Here is a 12,714-nt window from a genome sequence, read left to right on the forward strand (position 1 = left end):
TTACTATGTAATACAAGGAAAACACTGCTTTCAGGAAACAAGACTCTGCGTAAACACACATTCTAAGATGCAGTTAGCAACTAGATAAAACAATTTTCCCCAACCCAGTTCTAGGCAGCCTATCTACTTTTAGGCTTGATTTATAAATTATTTACCCAGAATTACTTGTCAAATGTTATCCCTGTAATAAAACTTTTCTTTTAGGTACAGTTTGAGAACATTATCTACCCTTTCCAGTGAGTTCCTAAAAAAAGATGAAACGGTGTAACCACTTATCAATGAGTTTTACTTTTAGTAGTTTTTTCCTACAGCAACTTGTGACATTTTGCTCTTTTATTTTGAAATAGTACAAATTATTAAACATAAATTAAACTATATTAATATTTAGAATGCAATGAAGTCTTATATATATACATCGATTCCTAATTGTACATGATGAGTCATCTGCATGAAAATCATCCACAGAGGGTTGGAGAAATGGCTCATCAGTTGAGGTACGTACCAACCGCTCTTGCAGAGGACCTGACTTCAGTTCCTAGAATCCACTTTGGATTGCTTACAAATGCCTTCTAACTCCAGCTACAGGGGATCTGAGACCCTCTCCAGTCTTCCGTAGGTACTTGCATGCATATGTGCACACACACAATATGTGCACGCACACAATTACAAACAAAATAAGTTAGAAAATCAACTGTAGGATTGGTAAAAATAGGGGCTGAGATAGCTCAGTGAACATGCTTGCTGTGTAGACCCAACTACATGAGTTCAATTTCCAGAACTGACATAAAAGAGTTAAGAAGAGAATTGGCTTCACGTTGTCCTCTGACCTGCCCCCCCCCACGCTAATAATAAATAAAATAAATACAAGAATTGGCAAAACTGTAAATTTCCAAGTTTCCTAAGCATAGATTGGTGGTTGTCTGCTAGTATATAATATGTAGTAGCCATTATCTGTTAAAAGAACAGATTTATAGTAGAACAGGTTTATACACACATGAAATTCTGTTACTGACCATACCGTGTGAATATTTCTCAATGTGAAGGTTTTTAGCGAAGATTTTTCCACTGACTTTTCATAAATGAGTCAGACCTAAAAAAAAGTGGTCATTGTGTATCAAAGCCTTTTAAGGTCAGAGAATAAATGAATTTGTGATTTAAAAAGCCAGCTATATAAGATGTAGTGATGAAACTGAAGTATTTCAGGGGATGACAGATGGTTCAGAGGGTAAAGGCATTTGTCATCAGGCCTGATGACTTGAGTCCCAGAAATGACATGCTAGACGGAAAAAGTGACATCACTAGTTGTCCTGACACATCCAGTGCACACTGATACCTGTGCTTGGAAACAAATTAAAGTTTTTAAAAAGAAAATGAACTAGTAGAGAAGTCCTGTTTATTACAAAGATAGCAAATTATTTAAGAATTATTTTTATTTTATGTACAGGAGTGTTTTGCCTGCATGCATCTGGACATGCTTGGTACATGAGGAGGCCAGAAGGAGATGGATCCCCTGGGCCCGAGGTGAAGGATGGTCATGAGGCACCATGTGGGTGCTGGGAAACAAATCTGAGTCCTCTGCAAATGCACCAAGTGCTGCCAACTGCGAGGCCACTAAGCCATTTCTCCAGCCCCAACGATTTCTTTTCATTACTTTTAATTATTCGTCTTGTGTGTGGGTATCAGCACAGGAATGCAGGTGCCCAGGAAGGCCAGAGGATAGGAGTGCCTGGAGCTGCATGCAGCTGCAGACGGCTGTGTGCCTGCCACCTGATGTGGGTGCTAGGAGCCCAACTCTGCGAGGACAGACAGCACTCTTGATTTAGACGTCCCTCCAACCACTCCTCTCCATGTTTGTTTACTTACTTGCTAGTTTTTCATACATTTGTTTTTAAGATGTTTAAAAATTTATTTGACCTTCTTACTTTTTAGTCTTTGCTTCTTTTTTTCCTTGGATTTTAATTCTTGGGAATTCTTATATAACAATATTCAAAATTTAAAATATTGATGGTTTAAAAAGAACATATTATTTGTTTGTTTGTTTGTCTTGTTTTTGAAGACAGTATCTTATTATGTAGCCCTGGCTGTCCAGGAACTCATTATGTAGACCAGGCTGGCCTCAAACTCACATATATTCACTTGCCTCTGCCTTCCAGGTGCTGGGATTAAAGGCGTGCACCGTCACCCCTGGCTAAAAAAGAATATTTTTATTTTTCCTCTTTCTTTTAAAAATTTATTTATTCTTTGGCAATTTCAGATATGAATACAATATTTAGATTATATCAATACCCCAAAAGTCCTTTCAGGTACCCTCAATCAGGTTTTAAAAAAATCATGTTTAACCATGACAACTAAAACTTGTTTTTTTTAAAAATATTATATGTAGAAAATAGATTTCACAGTTGGGAAAAAAATTATTTTCTGATTCTACCAAAAAGCAAACAAATATAAAAAAATCTTGAATTACAAGTTTAGATAGTCTTAATAACTCCAGAGTAACAATACAATGACATCTAGCAAATCCAATGTACAAACAATAACTACAATCAGGCATAGTGGGTGGGAAGCAGAGGCAGGCAGACCTCTGAGTTTGTACCCGGAGTTCTAGGCCAGAACTCCCAGAACACATAGCGAGATCTAGTTTCAGAAACAAAAACCACACTTTCTTTCTTTCTTTCTTTCTCTCTCTCTCTCTCTCTCTCTCTCTCTCTCTCTCTCTCTCTCTCTCTTTCTTTCTTTCTTTTTTCAAGACAGGATTTCTCTGTGCAATCCTGGCTATCCTGGCTGTTCTGGAACTTGCTCTGTAGACCAGGCTGGCCTCGAACTCAGAGATCTGATGGTCTCTGCCTCTAGAGTGCAAGTGCTGGGATTAAAGGCATGTGTCAACACTGCCTGGCCAAAAAACAACGCTCTTAACATGAGAAAACAGAGATATATGATGGCAGTACTTAAAAGGAAGAAAATGCAAGAGTTGACTGTTCTTTTTCCTTTGGCTACAAATACAGCTGGACTCTTTTTGAAAAAAGGAGATGGGTGTGCTAGTGTAAATCTGAAAATAAGGTAACAATGGTTTGGAAGTGGTCCAGCTGGTCGGTGGAACCTTGCCTGGCAAGTCTAAATTCCTTTGAATTCCAATCCCTGGGGTGTCTATGTGGGTGTGACAGACTTCTGTGATATAAGAGCAACAAAAACTACTCTTTTATTCCAAAATATAGATTAAAATACAAATTAAATATATTATTTTATAAAATAAACTTTCTGATATAGTTTTAATTTTAGTGATTCTAAAAGAGTGAATTCTCACCAATTTCATAATTTTCCTTAGGATGACCGTTCCAGCCTAGGTTGTGGCAATGTTGCTCGAGGCCTGCCTAGCATGCTCAAGGCCCAAGCTCCATCTTCAGAGCACAGTGGGGCGGTGACTCCCACGACTACAACCCAGCACTCAGAGGTGCAGGCAAGCAGACAGGAGGTTGTTTCCCCAGCTACAAGCAAGATCTGCAACAACCTAGCCAGGCCCAATCTACATATGTACATATGGAGTTTCAGACCAGCTAGGGTCATACAGTGAGAGCCTTTTTGTTCATTCATTTAAAAGTGGTACATACTTCCCATAGCCACACCATTAAGTCATGATTACTCAGCTTGAAGGCAGATGTGGTGGTTTCCAGACAAAATCTTTAAAAACTATACAGTTATAAATGGGAGCTGAGTCAAGTAAAACGAAAGGGTCAGCATAGACAAAATACCTAAACACAATCATAAAAGATGGAGTGGCTATATTAATATCAGACAGACTTAAGAACAGAATAAGAGGAACATTTCATAATGGTAAGAGTTAATTTTTAGGAAGCTAAAGAAATTTTAGCATGTATATATTCAATAACAGTGGCAAACACAAAAAGGAACACTTGACAACTGAACAGAAAAACAGCTTCCTGACTATAGTGGAATTTTCTTTTTTTGGGGGGGGGGGTTTGGGATTAACAGACTTGGCTTTGACAATGTCACCATAGCCTAGGCCGCCCTTGAACTCCTGAGCTTCCTATTCTCCCTTGCAAACGCTATTATTACAGGTGTCCATCACTACACTTAGGTTATCAGTGAAAATTTCAACACCAATGTGCTGGCTAGTTTTATGTCAACTTGACACAAGCTAGTGTCATTGTGGAAGAGGGCACCTCAACTGAAAAAATGCTTCTGCAAGACTGGCCTTTGGGCAAGCCTGTGGTATATTTTGATTGATGATTGACACAGGAGGACCCGGCTCTCCATGGTGTCACCCATGGTGTCACTTCTTGGCTGTGGTCCTGGGTGCTGTAAGAAAGCAGGCTGAGCAAGCCAGGAGGAGCCAGCCAGCAAGCGCTCCTCTCCGGCTGCTGCATCAGTTCCTGCCTCCAGGCTCCTTCCTGGAGCATGATCTAAGAATTGAAAGCTGAACTAAACCCTTCCCTCCCCATGTGTTTTATCACAGCAAGAGAAGCCCTAACTAAGACACTCACCTTTCATTCATTGATAGGGTAAGTAAGATAAAAAGTCAATGGACACAGGAGATTTGAGCAACAAAGATGACAGAACAAGGTCAGTACAGGGGAAAGTGACAAATGAAGAGTTTACGTTGTTTTTTGTTTTGTTTTGTTTTTGTTTTTCCAAATTCAGTATAATCTTTCTAATCCAACAAAAAAGTTTAGCTATGTGGGACACTGGACATCTGGTTTTGTTTCATTTTGAAATTCCATATCTAGTCTCATAAATTGTATTTATTACACAACATTTCCTGAGGTTTGACTAATGGAATAATTCTGCTTTGTTCAGGATATTACACATAGAACTTGTTTAGGAAAGTCTGTTGGGGTGAGAATACACCAAAGTTAGATCAGAAGGTAGGATTTCTAACAAGAGTGGACATAAATATTTGTCTATGAAAAAAGCTATTTTAAGTTTCCTAGGGATTTTGTTATTTTTGCAGCTACAGCTCAGGCTGACCTCAAATGGCAGATTCTCCTGCCTCAGCCTCTCAACTTCTAAGATTACAGGCATATGCCACCATTTCAGACTCAATTCTTTTTATACAAATTTTAAAGTTACATTCCTACAACTTATATTCTTTCCAGAGTAACGTACAATAAAAACCTTCCAAATCAGACAATTCTGTGGAATCTCTTTTTATTCTAACTTTAGTAATGGTTATGTACTGTTAGTTCTAAATTAAAATCAGAAAAAAATCTTAAGCCTTCATTTTTGTTATTTAGAGACAAGTTTTCACTGTGTAGCCCAGCCTGGTATTCACTAGTGAGATTAGGATGGGTGCCACCACATCCCAAAGAATACAGAATTAAAAACATGAGGCTTTAATTTTTAAAAGCTTACATTCATTTAATAGATGGGTGAGGAGTGCATGTGTGGAGGAAGAGGACAACTGGTGGGCGGTGCTTTGCTTCCTCCACGTGGTCTTGAGGCTGGAGCTCAGATGGTCAGGCTTGGTGGACACCTTTACCTGCTGAGCCATCGAGATGGCTCAAAAACACTTTTCTAGAAGTGATTATTTTTGAGATTATGCCAAACAAAACAACCCTAATCTGGTGGTAAAGAGAAATTTTAAATTGTGCCTGCTAATTATGAAGTATCTATTTAAGTCCAGAGAAAGGCCTCTTGATGTCACAAACACAAATTAGGGTCTTCATAAGGAGGCATGAATATATTTTAACTTCAATCAGTAAAAATGTTCTAACTGTAAAATGATGAAATAGTATGTGTATTTCTACTTTATTTCAAACAAACAAACAAACAAACAAACAAACAAACCATTTTCTGGGTTTTGAAAATTTCAAGTTCTTTGTAAGTACACTACAGCAGGTCATAACTTATTACAATTAAACTTATCCCTTTGGCATGGAAGGAACTGAGAAGGCCATATTCTTACTAAGGTTTCATTAAACAGAATATGTAACCCTGGAAACCAGAGAGCTGGAGATATCTTTGCGTTTACTTTTAGGGCTGTCCATCTTTTAAAAAATGAAATTTAAAATGGTTACATTAGTTAATTAGGAGCTGATTTAGTCAAGCCTCTTTGTATGACGAAGTGTGTGTGGGTAAGTACTCCTAAGAAGACAAGTTAACACTCAGACACTCGAGGTAGCTGTCTTAGAACAGATAATACATTCCTAAAGAGTGGCGTCGCTCCCTAACATCTGTAAAGTCAATTCATAGCTGAATCTACCATCTACATACAGAAGTCAAGGGAGATCCCAAAGGCAAAATTTCCAATCAGTTTTGTCTGGAAAACTCAGGGCAAAGGTAAAAATTGAGTCCTGTGCTGATTCACTGGGAAAACATGTATTTGCCTCACTCGCTCACTAAAGAAGAAAAGGCCCGTGGCCAGCCTGGAATGTGATTCATTAGGGATATCTGGGAGATTAATAAATGCAAGGAGATGACAAATGGTCTGTCGCATGACTTGCAACCTTTTCTTTCTTTTTTTAAAGTTTGACTTTTAGGGGACTTTAGAAACCCTTTCTACACAGGAATTCTACTCCCCCAAAGTTAAAACCCATTGCTTTTCTCATCAGTCAGAAAATAACTTACTTAAAGTTACGGTCTACAACAAGTAATTCAAGGTAGAATATAGAACTAACTTCAAGTAGATGCCAAAAAGCTGAACTGCTCTTTTTTTTCTCTTTTTTAATTTTGATTTTATGTGTTTGGGCATTTTGTCTGCATGTATGTCTGTGCCCAAAGAGGCCAGAAGAGGGTATCAGATCTCCTGGGACTGGAATTATAGGGATTGAGAGCTAGCTGCCATGTGGGTGCTGAGCCTCTGGAAGAGCAGCTTTTTAACCAGCGAGGCATCTCTCCAGCCCCTAGACCTATTTTTAGATTCTTTTGGTCAAGTCTCAAGCCAGGCCCCAGTTCTTCTCTATAAAATACATATGGTATCTCTAAACACAATAACCTGGGCATTACCTAATGTGAGTGCAAGGTCTTTATATCTGTTCGTAATTTAACAAGTTATAATTAGAATTCTGTTTTATCTTCCTAATATAACAAAATGTTTAAAAAATATAACAATGGCTGTGCTACCTAGGGCAAGAATATATAATTATATTTTAAAAGTCTAAGTACATAGTTGCTAGCTACAACAAAGGAAGTGTTCATTACAATATTAGCTCAAGGACCTTTTGGAAGCTATTGATTATAACAGATTAGTACACATACAGGCAGAATTCATGTCTCTCCTGTAAAACCAGGTAACTCATGGGCGAGGCACCTCCTTAGTGCAGCAGGCAGCAGGTCAGTCTCATAATCCAAGAAACTTCAAACTGGTTTAAAGTTTACAAATAATTGTCTAGCATTAAGTACAGTATGATGTTTTATATACAACATTTACACACTGTACACTGATAAACTCAAGATTTTTAGTGGATCCATCACCTCGAATATTTATCACTAAACCTAATTGAGAGGCAGGCATGGTGGCACATGCTTTTAATCTCAGCACTCAGTTGGCTGCGGTAGGCAATCTCTGCGAATTAGAGACCAGCCTAGTGAACTCCTGGACAGCCAATGCTAAATAGTGAGACCGTTTCTCAGAACCACCAAAAAAATAAAGGAACAAAAACCAAAAATAAAAGAAAACAACAACAAAAATCTAACTTTTTTCTTTCTTTTGGTGAGGTACTGGGGTTTGAACTCGGGCCCTTGAGCATGCAAACTACATGCTGCTACACATTCTTCCACTGAGCTTCATCCCTAACCTCTTCTAAGCAAATTTTGATCATAAGTTGACTTAAGGATTCAGACTAAATGGACTACATATTTATGTAGAGCTGTTAAAAGAAAGTTAGTGTAAGTTGTTTAACCCACTCTTTGAAGCACACATTTACAAACAGTGACTTAAGGGCAGGAAGCTATCCAGTCTGAACAAACCCCTCTGTCCTGGAGACCTAGGTTTCTGCTTTTGATGTGGTGATGCTCGTGAGAGTTAGCACATGAGTCACTCCTTGAGGAAAGACAGGGAGGAGAGCTATCGTGCCCTTCCCCATCAAACAAAAGCAAACAGGCATTTTTTTCTGAAAAGGGCTGCTAATCTTCCAGGAAGAGCTCTGACTCAGGGTGTTCAGGACTACAGTCACTGTACTTATAGAAGTCAGTATTGAGTGACACCAGAATCCAATGTGGGGGGATTTCTTCCTTCTCTGTGTTGAAGGTAGTCACCGGAAGTAGAAATGATAGTGAAGAAGACAGCTACCGGTTTGGCTTTGAGAGAATCATCCTGTCATGGTATTAAACAATACAGCATTTCACTAACTGAAACTACCTCCCCACATCCTTTTACTCCATATCAGTGATGTTCCCTAAATACTTATTTTTTTTTTAGATTTTTATTTTTTTTATTTAAAGATTTATTTATTTATTATGTATACAGTGTTCTGTCTGCACGTATCTCTGCAGGCCAGAAGAGGGCACCAGATCTCATTACAGATCGTAAGCCACCATGTGGTTGCTGGGAATTGAACTCAGGACCTTTGGAAGAGCAAGCAGTGTTCTTAACCTCTGAGCCATCTCTCCAGCCCCCCCAAATACTTATTTTTAGCAATAAGGAATCAAGAGTCAAAGGGTACCAGAAACATCTGTACCTAAGGAAACAGTCTTAAGGCTGCAGACTGCTATTAGACACTGTGCAAGAAAGGAAATACAGTGTCATCCACAGCGATGTCTGCACATGAGAAAACAACATGCCAGACTTCTCAAAGGTACAATTTCTGCCGCATTTTAAAACAGCCCAAACATAAAAATAAAACAGGCATCTGGACAGCAAATATTTCACATCTTTCTTGCATTTAATTTCTACCAGAGCTTTTGTTGAAATGATAATATTAAGAAAATGTCTTGGGGCTGGAGAGATGGCTCAGAGGTTAAGAACACTGGCTGTTTGTCCAGAGGTCCTGAGTTCAATTCCCAGCACCCACATGGTGGCTCACAACCATCTATAATGAGATCTGATGCCTTCTTCTGGCCTGCAGACATACATACAGGCACATCACTGTATACATAATGAATAAATAAATCTTAAAAAAAAAAAAAGAAAATGTCTCTTAAGTAGACATTTTCAAAGGACAGTACCTTATGGTTATAATTTCTAATAAAACTTGGTCAATTTTATAATATAATCCAATTGTTCCAAATTTTTCTTTCACACTGCTTTTAGAAGGGAGAATGCTAATACTTTAAGCACATAGCATTTTCCTACTTTGATACCCAAATGTTAAAAAAAGCCAACAAGTGACTTATGTTAAAGAACACTTGTCTGTAAAGCTAACATCCTTTCAGGTAAAGTACTGCTTCTTACAGGCACAGTGGGTGTGAAATGGGGCTTTGTCAAGTCTTTCTGCAGGAAACTGCTCCACCTGGTGTCATAAACTGTCCATACAGCATATAACACAGGACTAAATTTTAGCCAACGGAATTATTAATAGTTTTTGCTATAATTACAGTTTTTGTTAGTTGAGAGATAGGGGCTCATGTAGGTTAGTCGACTCTAGAACTTCCTATGTAGCTGAGGATGGCCTTCAACTCCTTATCTTGCCTTCAATGTGCTGAGATTAATAGGCGTGTGCCACCATACTCAGTTTATTTAAATGTAAGACTTTATAAATCATTAACGGCAAACAATGGACTCTATAATCATTTTCTTGCCCCATAATTTAATTCATATAATGTACCTATATATAAAAGAGTGTGACTGAGATACATTTGCTTAAATGTGTGGCTGTATTAGCCATTAGAAATTCTAAGGAGGTAAATCAGATTACCGGAACCCAAGCTTCTTTTCACATGTGATCCTTTAGAATTTAAAAGTTCACAGGGGTCTGTCCTTGGTTGGTCACTTCTCTGTGCATCCCCCTCTCCCACCCCCATTCCCCACCAAGACAAGGTTTCTGTAGCCCTGGCTGTCCTGGAACTCATTCTATAGACCAAGCTGGCCTCAAACTCAGAGTGCTGGGATTAAAGTGACCTCTGCCTCCAGAGTGCTGGGATTAAAGTTGTGGGCTACCACCCAGCATGCATTTTCTCTTTTTTATTTTTATTTTTGAGACAAAGATTCATTAAGCAGCCAAGGTTGTTAAGAATAGCTAAGGATTGGGGGCTGGTGAGATGGCTTGGTGGTTAAGAGCACTGGCTGCTCTTCCAGAGGACCCAGGTTCAATTCCTGGTACCCTATCCATATGGCAGCTCACAATTGTCTGTAACGCCAGCTCCAGGATCCGATGCCCTCATGCAGACAAACATGAAGGCAAAACACCAGTGCACATAAAAAAAAATCAGTATTAAAAAAAAAGAATAGCTAAGGGTGGACTATGGATGCAGTCAGTAGTAGATCATCTGGCAAGCATGGTCAAGGCCGTTGGTTTGATCCCTAGCACTTCAAAGGGAAAAAACTAGCTAAAGCACATAAACTGAAAATGACTGCTTGCTTTAAAAAACAAATCCAGAAGCCAGCCATCACTCAGTGTAGGCAAAGAACAGCTGATGCACAAGCCTTGAGTTTGATTCACTGAACTCATGTAAAAAGCCGACACAACGGTGTGCATTTATAATCCCAGCACTCTCATAGTGAATGGGAGGTGGAGGTGGAGGTGGAGGAAGAATTTGCTGGAAGCTCAAATATGCAGTACAGCCACAGAAACAACAAAACTCTGCCTCATAGCCGGGCGGCGGTGGTACATGTCTTTAATCCCAGCACTTGGGAGGCAGGAGGATCTCTGTGAGTTCAAGGCCAGTCTGGTCTACAGAGCAAGTTCTAAGACAGCCAGGGCTACACAGAAAAACCTTCTCTTAAAAAAAAAAAACAGCCAAGCCGGGAGGTGGTGGCGCACGCCTTTAATCCCAGCACTCGGGAGGCAGAGCCAGGCGGATCTCTGTGAGTTCGAGGCCAGCCTGGGCTACCAAGTGAGTTCCAGGAAAGGCGCAAAGCTACACAGAGAAACCCTGTCCTGAAAAACCAAAAAAAAACAAAACAAAACAAAACAAAACAAAACAAAACAAAAAAAACCAAAAAAAAACCAAAAAAAAAAAAAAACCAAACTAAAACAAAACAGAACAGCAACAAAACAAACAACAATAAAAACAAAAAACTCTGCCTCAAAAAATCATGTAAAATGAAAGAGAGTCCTGAAAAATTGTCCTCTGACCTTCACATATGATGCACTGTGACATGCAAACCCTTAGTGGTCTTTGGTGTTTCTCTTTTTCTTATACTTTCAAAAATGAAAACAAATACCCTGAAGCATTGTAGTAATATTAACTATAATAGCTGCAATAATTTCCTGAATAGTCTTATGTACTAGACATCATGCTTGAAAAACATTTGTTTTGCCATTTAATCCTCAAAACAATCATATATCATTATCACCTTCATTTGCAGTTGAGTAAGCTGGGGTTTAAAAGTTAAGCAATCTGCCAACAATCACATAGCTAATACTGGAGTAGACAGTCAGACCTGGCTTCTGGAGTGTTTCTCTGTAATCAGAACTTCTGCATATTCTTGACTATTAATGGATGGAAAACCACATGAGGTAGCGAACACCTGTAATCTCAGTATTCTGGAAGCTGTGATAGGAAGGATGCTATGAGTTCAAGATCAGCCCAGGATATACAGCCGTGGGAATTAATTCCTATATATAAATGGCAAGTCAATGGGGAAAAAGGCTAGCTCAAAATTGCTGTGTTGAGGACTGTGGAAAACTATAGAAAAAGTGATATTTTAACCCTTATGCATTCACTAATCCTTTAAAAATTGTTTAGATTTATTTTGTGTGTATTCGTGTTTTGCTTGCATACATAGCTACAACACCATGTGCTTGCCTGGTACTCAGGTCAGAAGAAAGCACTGGATCCCCTAGAACTAGAGTTACACACAGCTCCATTCACTAGTTCTATGTAAGCAAAATGTAAACACATGAATATAGATAAATAATAAATCATGTCTCCAAGCTAAGAGAGTCACTTGATGGTTTGGGCTTTGGGTAAGGTTTGCTCTATTGGCAAATACATAAGGGTATGACTGTGTTAGTGAAGAACACTTAGGGCCAGGGGATATAATGCCCTCTGGTAGCTTCCATTCTTCTCTTTTTAAAAAGATCTTAAGAGTTACTATATTTTACATGTATGGATGCTTTTCATGTGTGTATAGATGTGTGAGATGTGAGAGCCTGATGCCTGTGGAAGCCAGCAGAGGGCATTATATCCCCTAGTTATAAGTGTTCTTAACTGCTTCATTTCCCCAGGCTCCTAGAAGAATGATTTCAAACCATTTATGGATGACAGTCTTTGGAGAATGTGAAGACTGTATAGGCTTTTCTCACCAAGAAAAAGAAAAAAAAGCTTATTCTCCCAGACACACAAGCACAGTGCTTTGGAAATTTATAATAAGCCTCCTGAAGCCAATTGACTGGCAATTCAACGAAGAGAACAAGTGACCAAATCTGGTGTTCCTACTAACCATCCATCCTACTAACCACTGAGCCACAGGGAGGCCATGTATTTGCTTTCCCTTAACCACTACTCTTACACAAACAGCAACTCTCTGTGCTCAAAGATGAGGGTTCCAATCCACCCCAATTTCAAGTTATAATCTTTCAATTAAATTTAAAAATAAGGAAATCATTCATTAACTGAAACATATGACTTCATTTTTTTTTTTTTTTTTTTTTTTAA

At 38.8% G+C, this 12,714-nt stretch overlaps 1 protein-coding gene across 1 annotated transcript in view; it reads right to left on the minus strand.

Moving 5' to 3' along the window:
* Positions 1–12,714, minus strand: part of Vmp1 (vacuole membrane protein 1) — a 101,348-nt gene that overhangs the window by 61,433 nt on the left and 27,201 nt on the right. The window lies entirely within an intron of this gene.

The sequence above is a fragment of the Peromyscus eremicus genome, chromosome 8a (assembly GCF_949786415.1).
Source record: "Peromyscus eremicus chromosome 8a, PerEre_H2_v1, whole genome shotgun sequence".
Classification (NCBI taxonomy): domain Eukaryota; kingdom Metazoa; phylum Chordata; class Mammalia; order Rodentia; family Cricetidae; genus Peromyscus; species Peromyscus eremicus.